The 10,000-nt window shown below is 35.0% G+C and overlaps 7 non-coding genes across 7 annotated transcripts; all 7 read left to right on the forward strand.

Annotated features, from left to right (window-relative positions):
• Positions 1–860: 860 nt before the first annotated feature.
• TRNAS-AGA (transfer RNA serine (anticodon AGA)) lies at positions 861–942 on the forward strand. Its single transcript has one exon. It is a non-coding gene; the product is annotated as a tRNA-Ser (tRNA).
• A 1,345-nt stretch (positions 943–2,287) lies between these two features.
• TRNAS-AGA (transfer RNA serine (anticodon AGA)) lies at positions 2,288–2,369 on the forward strand. Its single transcript has one exon. It is a non-coding gene; the product is annotated as a tRNA-Ser (tRNA).
• A 1,345-nt stretch (positions 2,370–3,714) lies between these two features.
• On the forward strand, positions 3,715–3,796 carry TRNAS-AGA (transfer RNA serine (anticodon AGA)). The gene has a single exon. It is a non-coding gene; the product is annotated as a tRNA-Ser (tRNA).
• A 1,345-nt stretch (positions 3,797–5,141) lies between these two features.
• TRNAS-AGA (transfer RNA serine (anticodon AGA)) lies at positions 5,142–5,223 on the forward strand. Its single transcript has one exon. It is a non-coding gene; the product is annotated as a tRNA-Ser (tRNA).
• Positions 5,224–6,682: 1,459 nt separating this feature from the next.
• Positions 6,683–6,764, forward strand: TRNAS-AGA (transfer RNA serine (anticodon AGA)). Its single transcript has one exon. It is a non-coding gene; the product is annotated as a tRNA-Ser (tRNA).
• Positions 6,765–8,109: 1,345 nt separating this feature from the next.
• On the forward strand, positions 8,110–8,191 carry TRNAS-AGA (transfer RNA serine (anticodon AGA)). The gene has a single exon. It is a non-coding gene; the product is annotated as a tRNA-Ser (tRNA).
• A 1,372-nt stretch (positions 8,192–9,563) lies between these two features.
• Positions 9,564–9,645, forward strand: TRNAS-AGA (transfer RNA serine (anticodon AGA)). The gene has a single exon. It is a non-coding gene; the product is annotated as a tRNA-Ser (tRNA).
• Positions 9,646–10,000: the final 355 nt, after the last annotated feature.

Genomic DNA, 10,000 nt, shown 5'->3' on the forward strand with positions numbered 1-10,000 from the left:
AGTTGTTAAGTTGTTCTGATGTTTAATTATCAATAACACCTAATGACTTCTTTTTCTCACTAACCAAGCACTTTCTTCATAATCTATCTTATTACAAATATAGTCAAATGACTGTTCTCAGCGACTTTTAAATCCCTACAAAATACAGAAATAAAATCTCCACCTGAGCACTAGATTTCAAGAGGTTATTGTGGCCAGGAGGTTGATGAGAGGCAAGTTCAAATGTCAGTGACATCTCATGGTCTCTATTTTTAACCTACAAAGCACTTTTTTGTGTTCTCTTGTGCTGCAAACATAGTGAAATGACAGATTTCGGTTACTACGCTATCCCCCTAAAATACTGAAAAAATTCAATCTGGGAATCAGCACACTATTAAATTTATTCCTGTACATTTATTTTGGAAACTAGGCAAAGGTGCACCAAATTCACGGTTCTTTGGACAAACTTACAAAGCATGCACTTAATTCTGCATATAAATCAGATAAAAAATCTTGTTCCAAATTCTTTTTTTTTAACAGAAGTGTTTACCTGTTTAAACCAAAATAAATATGTTGCAGGGTGCCATCAGATAAATGCAATTCAAATTGACTCTTTTGTGGCCTAAAGTCTGAGAGAATTATTTCCAAAAACCTCTTGGAAAGGGGTAACTTGGTGTAATGGCAAGCACTTTTGATCACTTAATTCAGAGATCCGAGTTCTAATCTCGCTGGGACCTGATGATTTCTTTATCTGACCTACAAAGCACTTTAGTAACAATCTCTATTATTTCAAACATTGTCAAGTAAGAGTTTCCACTCATTATGAAATTATCTTAAAATGCAGAAAATGTCATTTCCAGCTCACACGATTTTCATCACAAGTAGTCGTGGCCGAGTGGTTAAGGCGATGGACTAGAAATCCATTGGGGTTTCCCCGCGCAGGTTCAAATCCTGCCGACTAGGGTTTAATTTGTCATATTCACTGAAAGATGCGCATGGTTGGTTAATTGTTATTACACCTTGTATCAATCTTAAATTTAATCCTGGAAAGAGAAAAATGGACAGAAGTGTTCCAGCAGCGTATGAGGTTTATTTAAATTATTTAGCAAGTGGTAGTTGAATGTCAATGGCAGAGTGATCCATTCAAGGTTTCATGCACTGGCAACAATTTTTTAGCTTATCGTCATTACAGAGAAAATCTGAGATCGGGTAATAATGCACAAGTATTTGGAAGAGAAGCTTCAATCTTTAATCATTGATATACTGTTTGTTAATCCAATATTTCTTTATATACTTACCTGCTAAACACTTTAAAGAAAATGACTCATGTTAAAATCATAGTCCAATGACAGCTCTCAGTGATTTTGCAGATCCTTCTAAATATGGAGCAATTAATGTTCAGCTAAGCACTTGGAGTTGTGACTGTGTTAAACACTTATTTGTAGCCAAGTTGTTAAGGTGTTCTGATGTTTAATTATCAATAACACCTAATGACTTCTTTTTCTCACTAACCAAGCACTTTCTTCATAATCTATCTTATTACAAATATAGTCAAATGACTGTTCTCAGCGACTTTTAAATCCCTACAAAATACAGAAATAAAATCTCCACCTGAGCACTAGATTTCAAGAGGTTATTGTGGCCAGGAGGTTGATGAGAGGCAAGTTCAAATGTCAGTGACATCTCATGGTCTCTATTTTTAACCTACAAAGCACTTTTTTGTGTTCTCTTGTGCTGCAAACATAGTGAAATGACAGATTTCGGTTACTACGCTATCCCCCTAAAATACTGAAAAAATTCAATCTGTGAATCAGCACACTATTAAATTTTATCCTGTACATTTATTTTGGAAACTAGGCAAAGGTGCACCAAATTCACGGTTCTTTGGACAAACTTACAAAGCATGCACTTAATTCTGCATATAAATCAGATAAAAAATCTTGTTCCAAATTCTTTTTTTTTAACAGAAGTGTTTACCTGTTTAAACCAAAATAAATATGTTGCAGGGTGCCATCAGATAAATGCAATTCAAATTGACTCTTTTGTGGCCTAAAGTCTGAGAGAAATATTTCCAAAAACCTCTTGGAAAGGGGTAACTTGGTGTAATGGCAAGCACTTTTGATCACTTAATTCAGAGATCCGAGTTCTAATCTCGCTGGGACCTGATGATTTCTTTATCTGACCTACAAAGCACTTTAGTAACAATCTCTATTATTTCAAACATTGTCAAGTAAGAGTTTCCACTCATTATGAAATTATCTTAAAATGCAGAAAATGTCATTTCCAGCTCACACGATTTTCATCACAAGTAGTCGTGGCCGAGTGGTTAAGCCGATGGACTAGAAATCCATTGGGGTTTCCCCGCGCAGGTTCAAATCCTGCCGACTACGGTTTAATTTGTCATATTCACTGAAAGATGCGCATGGTTGGTTAATTGTTATTACACCTTGTATCAATCTTAAATTTAATCCTGGAAAGAGAAAAATGGACAGAAGTGTTCCAGCAGCGTATGAGGTTTATTTAAATTATTTAGCAAGTGGTAGTTGAATGTCAATGGCAGAGTGATCCATTCAAGGTTTCATGCACTGGCAACAATTTTTTAGCTTATCGTCATTACAGAGAAAATCTGAGATCGGGTAATAATGCACAAGTATTTGGAAGAGAAGCTTGAATGTTTAATCATTGATATACTGTTTGTTAATCCAATATTTCTTTATATACTTACCTGCTAAACACTTTAAAGAAAATGACTCATGTTAAAATCATAGTCCAATGACAGCTCTCAGTGATTTTGCAGATCCTTCTAAATATGGAGCAATTAATGTTCAGCTAAGCACTTGGAGTTGTGACTGTGTTAAACACTTATTTGTAGCCAAGTTGTTAAGGTGTTCTGATGTTTAATTATCAATAACACCTAATGACTTCTTTTTCTCACTAACCAAGCACTTTCTTCATAATCTATCTTATTAGAAATATAGTCAAATGACTGTTCTCAGCGACTTTTAAATCCCTACAAAATACAGAAATAAAATCTCCACCTGAGCACTAGATTTCAAGAGGTTATTGTGGCCAGGAGGTTGATGAGAGGCAAGTTCAAATGTCAGTGACATCTCATGGTCTCTATTTTTAACCTACAAAGCACTTTTTTGTGTTCTCTTGTGCTGCAAACATAGTGAAATGACAGATTTCGGTTACTACGCTATCCCCCTAAAATACTGAAAAAATTCAATCTGTGAATCAGCACACTATTAAATTTATTCCTGTACATTTATTTTGGAAACTAGGCAAAGGTTCACCAAATTCACGGTTCTTTGGACAAACTTACAAAGCATGCACTTAATTCTGCATATAAATCAGATAAAAAATCTTGTTCCAAATTCTTTTTTTTTAACAGAAGTGTTTACCTGTTTAAACCAAAATAAATATGTTGCAGGGTGCCATCAGATAAATGCAATTCAAATTGACTCTTTTGTGGCTTAAAGTCTGAGAGAATTATTTCCAAAAACCTCTTGGAAAGGGGTAACTTGGTGTAATGGCAAGCACTTTTGATCACTTAATTCAGAGATCCGACTTCTAATCTCGCTGGGACCTGATGATTTCTTTATCTGACCTACAAAGCACTTTAGTAACAATCTCTATTATTTCAAACATTGTCAAGTAAGAGTTTCCACTCATTATGAAATTATCTTAAAATGCAGAAAATGTCATTTCCAGCTCACACGATTTTCATCACAAGTAGTCGTGGCCGAGTGGTTAAGGCGATGGACTAGAAATCCATTGGGGTTTCCCCGCGCAGGTTCAAATCCTGCCGACTACGGTTTAATTTGTCATATTCACTGAAAGATGCGCATGGTTGGTTAATTGTTATTACACCTTGTATCAATCTTAAATTTAATCCTGGAAAGAGAAAAATGGACAGAAGTGTTCCAGCAGCGTATGATGTTTATTTAAATTATTTAGCAAGTGGTAGTTGAATGTCAATGGCAGAGTGATCCATTCAAGGTTTCATGCACTGGCAACAATTTTTTAGCTTATCGTCATTACAGAGAAAATCTGAGATCGGGTAATAATGCACAAGTATTTGGAAGAGAAGCTTGAATCTTTAATCATTGATATACTGTTTGTTAATCCAATATTTCTTTATATACTTACCTGCTAAACACTTTAAAGAAAATGACTCATGTTAAAATCATAGTCCAATGACAGCTCTCAGTGATTTTGCAGATCCTTCTAAATATGGAGCAATTAATGTTCAGCTAAGCACTTGGAGTTGTGACTGTGTTAAACACTTATTTGTAGCCAAGTTGTTAAGGTGTTCTGATGTTTAATTATCAATAACACCTAATGACTTCTTTTTCTCACTAACCAAGCACTTTCTTCATAATCTATCTTATTAGAAATATAGTCAAATGACTGTTCTCAGCGACTTTTAAATCCCTACAAAATACAGAAATAAAATCTCCACCTGAGCACTAGATTTCAAGAGGTTATTGTGGCCAGGAGGTTGATGAGAGGCAAGTTCAAATGTCAGTGACATCTCATGGTCTCTATTTTTAACCTACAAAGCACTTTTTTGTGTTCTCTTGTGCTGCAAACATAGTGAAATGACAGATTTCGGTTACTACGCTATCCCCCTAAAATACTGAAAAAATTCAATCTGTGAATCAGCACACTATTAAATTTATTCCTGTACATTTATTTTGGAAACTAGGCAAAGGTTCACCAAATTCACGGTTCTTTGGACAAACTTACAAAGCATGCACTTAATTCTGCATATAAATCAGATAAAAAATCTTGTTCCAAATTCTTTTTTTTTAACAGAAGTGTTTACCTGTTTAAACCAAAATAAATATGTTGCAGGGTGCCATCAGATAAATGCAATTCAAATTGACTCTTTTGTGGCTTAAAGTCTGAGAGAATTATTTCCAAAAACCTCTTGGAAAGGGGTAACTTGGTGTAATGGCAAGCACTTTTGATCACTTAATTCAGAGATCCGAGTTCTAATCTCGCTGGGACCTGATGATTTCTTTATCTGACCTACAAAGCACTTTAGTAACAATCTCTATTATTTCAAACATTGTCAAGTAAGAGTTTCCACTCATTATGAAATTATCTTAAAATGCAGAAAATGTCATTTCCAGCTCACACGATTTTCATCACAAGTAGTCGTGGCCGAGTGGTTAAGGCGATGGACTAGAAATCCATTGGGGTTTCCCCGCGCAGGTTCAAATCCTGCCGACTACGGTTTAATTTGTCATATTCACTGAAAGATGCGCATGGTTGGTTAATTGTTATTACACCTTGTATCAATCTTAAATTTAATCCTGGAAAGAGAAAAATGGACAGAAGTGTTCCAGCAGCGTATGATGTTTATTTAAATTATTTAGCAAGTGGTAGTTGAATGTCAATGGCAGAGTGATCCATTCAAGGTTTCATGCACTGGCAACAATTTTTTAGCTTATCGTCATTACAGAGAAAATCTGAGATCGGGTAATAATGCACAAGTATTTGGAAGAGAAGCTTGAATGTTTAATCATTGATATACTGTTTGTTAATCCAATATTTCTTTATATACTTACCTGCTAAACACTTTAAAGAAAATGACTCATGTTAAAATCATAGTCCAATGACAGCTCTCAGTGATTTTGCAGATCCTTCTAAATATGGAGCAATTAATGTTCAGCTAAGCACTTGGAGTTGTGACTGTGTTAAACACTTATTTGTAGCCAAGTTGTTAAGGTGTTCTGATGTTTAATTATTTGCAGATCCTTCTAAATATGGAGCAATTAATGTTCAGCTAAGCACTTGGAGTTGTGACTGTGTTAAACACTTATTTGTAGCCAAGTTGTTAAGGTGTTCTGATGTTTAATTATCAATAACACCTAATGACTTCTTTTTCTCACTAACCAAGCACTTTCTTCATAATCTATCTTATTAGAAATATAGTCAAATGACTGTTCTCAGCGACTTTTAAATCCCTACAAAATACAGAAATAAAATCTCCACCTGAGCACTAGATTTGAAGAGGTTATTGTGGCCAGGAGGTTGATGAGAGGCAAGTTCAAATGTCAGTGACATCTCATGGTCTCTATTTTTAACCTACAAAGCACTTTTTTGTGTTCTCTTGTGCTGCAAACATAGTGAAATGACAGATTTCGGTTACTACGCTATCCCCCTAAAATACTGAAAAAATTCAATCTGTGAATCAGCACACTATTAAATTTATTCCTGTACATTTATTTTGGAAACTAGGCAAAGGTTCACCAAATTCACGGTTCTTTGGACAAACTTACAAAGCATGCACTTAATTCTGCATATAAATCAGATAAAAAATCTTGTTCCAAATTCTTTTTTTTTAACAGAAGTGTTTACCTGTTTAAACCAAAATAAATATGTTGCAGGGTGCCATCAGATAAATGCAATTCAAATTGACTCTTTTGTGGCTTAAAGTCTGAGAGAATTATTTCCAAAAACCTCTTGGAAAGGGGTAACTTGGTGTAATGGCAAGCACTTTTGATCACTTAATTCAGAGATCCGACTTCTAATCTCGCTGGGACCTGATGATTTCTTTATCTGACCTACAAAGCACTTTAGTAACAATCTCTATTATTTCAAACATTGTCAAGTAAGAGTTTCCACTCATTATGAAATTATCTTAAAATGCAGAAAATGTCATTTCCAGCTCACACGATTTTAATCACAAGTAGTCGTGGCCGAGTGGTTAAGGCGATGGACTAGAAATCCATTGGGGTTTCCCCGCGCAGGTTCAAATCCTGCCGACTACGGTTTAATTTGTCATATTCACTGAAAGATGCGCATGGTTGGTTAATTGTTATTACACCTTGTATCAATCTTAAATTTAATCCTGGAAAGAGAAAAATGGACAGAAGTGTTCCAGCAGCGTATGATGTTTATTTAAATTATTTAGCAAGTGGTAGTTGAATGTCAATGGCAGAGTGATCCATTCAAGGTTTCATGCACTGGCAACAATTTTTTAGCTTATCGTCATTACAGAGAAAATCTGAGATCGGGTAATAATGCACAAGTATTTGGAAGAGAAGCTTGAATGTTTAATCATTGATATACTGTTTGTTAATCCAATATTTCTTTATATACTTACCTGCTAAACACTTTAAAGAAAATGACTCATGTTAAAATCATAGTCCAATGACAGCTCTCAGTGATTTTGCAGATCCTTCTAAATATGGAGCAATTAATGTTCAGCTAAGCACTTGGAGTTGTGACTGTGTTAAACACTTATTTGTAGCCAAGTTGTTAAGGTGTTCTGATGTTTAATTATCAATAACACCTAATGACTTCTTTTTCTCACTAACCAAGCACTTTCTTCATAATCTATCTTATTAGAAATATAGTCAAATGACTGTTCTCAGCGACTTTTAAATCCCTACAAAATACAGAAATAAAATCTCCACCTGAGCACTAGATTTCAAGAGGTTATTGTGGCCAGGAGGTTGATGAGAGGCAAGTTCAAATGTCAGTGACATCTCATGGTCTCTATTTTTAACCTACAAAGCACTTTTTTGTGTTCTCTTGTGCTGCAAACATAGTGAAATGACAGATTTCGGTTACTACGCTATCCCCCTAAAATACTGAAAAAATTCAATCTGTGAATCAGCACACTATTAAATTTATTCCTGTACATTTATTTTGGAAACTAGGCAAAGGTGCACCAAATTCACGGTTCTTTGGACAAACTTACAAAGCATGCACTTAATTCTGCATATAAATCAGATAAAAAATCTTGTTCCAAATTCTTTTTTTTTAACAGAAGTGTTTACCTGTTTAAACCAAAATAAATATGTTGCAGGGTGCCATCAGATAAATGCAATTCAAATTGACTCTTTTGTGGCCTAAAGTCTGAGAGAATTATTTCCAAAAACCTCTTGGAAAGGGGTAACTTGGTGTAATGGCAAGCACTTTTGATCACTTAATTCAGAGATCCGAGTTCTAATCTCGCTGGGACCTGATGATTTCTTTATCTGACCTACAAAGCACTTTAGTAACAATCTCTATTATTTCAAACATTGTCAAGTAAGAGTTTCCACTCATTATGAAATTATCTTAAAATGCAGAAAATGTCATTTCCAGCTCACACGATTTTCATCACAAGTAGTCGTGGCCGAGTGGTTAAGGCGATGGACTAGAAATCCATTGGGGTTTCCCCGCGCAGGTTCAAATCCTGCCGACTACAGTTTAATTTGTCATATTCACTGAAAGATGCACATGGTTGGTTAATTGTTATTACACCTTGTATCAATCTTAAATTTAATCCTGGAAAGAGAAAAATGGACAGAAGTGTTCCAGCAGCGTATGAGGTTTATTTAAATTATTTAGCAAGTGGTAGTTGAATGTCAATGGCGGAGTGATCCAGTTGAATGTCAATGGCAGAGTGATCCATTCAAGGTTTCATGCACTGGCAACAATTTTTTAGCTTATCGTCATTACAGAGAAAATCTGAGATCGGGTAATAATGCACAAGTATTTGGAAGAGAAGCTTGAATCTTTAATCATTGATATACTGTTTGTTAATCCAATATTTCTTTATATACTTACCTGCTAAACACTTTAAAGAAAATGACTCATGTTAAAATCATAGTCCAATGACAGCTCTCAGTGATTTTGCAGATCCTTCTAAATATGGAGCAATTAATGTTCAGCTAAGCACTTGGAGTTGTGACTGTGTTAAACACTTATTTGTAGCCAAGTTGTTAAGGTGTTCTGATGTTTAATTATCAATAACACCTAATGACTTCTTTTTCTCACTAACCAAGCACTTTCTTCATAATCTATCTTATTAGAAATATAGTCAAATGACTGTTCTCAGCGACTTTTAAATCCCTACAAAATACAGAAATAAAATCTCCACCTGAGCACTAGATTTGAAGAGGTTATTGTGGCCAGGAGGTTGATGAGAGGCAAGTTCAAATGTCAGTGACATCTCATGGTCTCTATTTTTAACCTACAAAGCACTTTTTTGTGTTCTCTTGTGCTGCAAACATAGTGAAATGACAGATTTCGGTTACTACGCTATCCCCCTAAAATACTGAAAAAATTCAATCTGTGAATCAGCACACTATTAAATTTATTCCTGTACATTTATTTTGGAAACTAGGCAAAGGTTCACCAAATTCACGGTTCTTTGGACAAACTTACAAAGCATGCACTTAATTCTGCATATAAATCAGATAAAAAATCTTGTTCCAAATTCTTTTTTTTTAACAGAAGTGTTTACCTGTTTAAACCAAAATAAATATGTTGCAGGGTGCCATCAGATAAATGCAATTCAAATTGACTCTTTTGTGGCTTAAAGTCTGAGAGAATTATTTCCAAAAACCTCTTGGAAAGGGGTAACTTGGTGTAATGGCAAGCACTTTTGATCACTTAATTCAGAGATCCGACTTCTAATCTCGCTGGGACCTGATGATTTCTTTATCTGACCTACAAAGCACTTTAGTAACAATCTCTATTATTTCAAACATTGTCAAGTAAGAGTTTCCACTCATTATGAAATTATCTTAAAATGCAGAAAATGTCATTTCCAGCTCACATGATTTTCATCACAAGTAGTCGTGGCCGAGTGGTTAAGGCGATGGACTAGAAATCCATTGGGGTTTCCCCGCGCAGGTTCAAATCCTGCCGACTACGGTTTAATTTGTCATATTCACTGAAAGATGCGCATGGTTGGTTAATTGTTATTACACCTTGTATCAATCTTAAATTTAATCCTGGAAAGAGAAAAATGGACCGAAGTGTTCCAGCAGCGTATGAGGTTTATTTAAATTATTTAGCAAGTGGTAGTTGAATGTAAATGGCAGAGTGATCCATTCAAGGTTTCATGCACTGGCAACAATTTTTTAGCTTATCGTCATTACAGAGAAAATCTGAGATCGGGTAATAATGCACAAGTATTTGGAAGAGAAGCTTGAATGTTTAATCATTGATATACTGTTTGTTAATCCAATATTTCTTTATATACTTACCTGCTAAACACTTTAAAGAA

The sequence above is a fragment of the Mixophyes fleayi genome, chromosome 10, assembly GCF_038048845.1.
Source record: "Mixophyes fleayi isolate aMixFle1 chromosome 10, aMixFle1.hap1, whole genome shotgun sequence".
Taxonomy (NCBI): Eukaryota; Metazoa; Chordata; class Amphibia; order Anura; family Limnodynastidae; genus Mixophyes; species Mixophyes fleayi.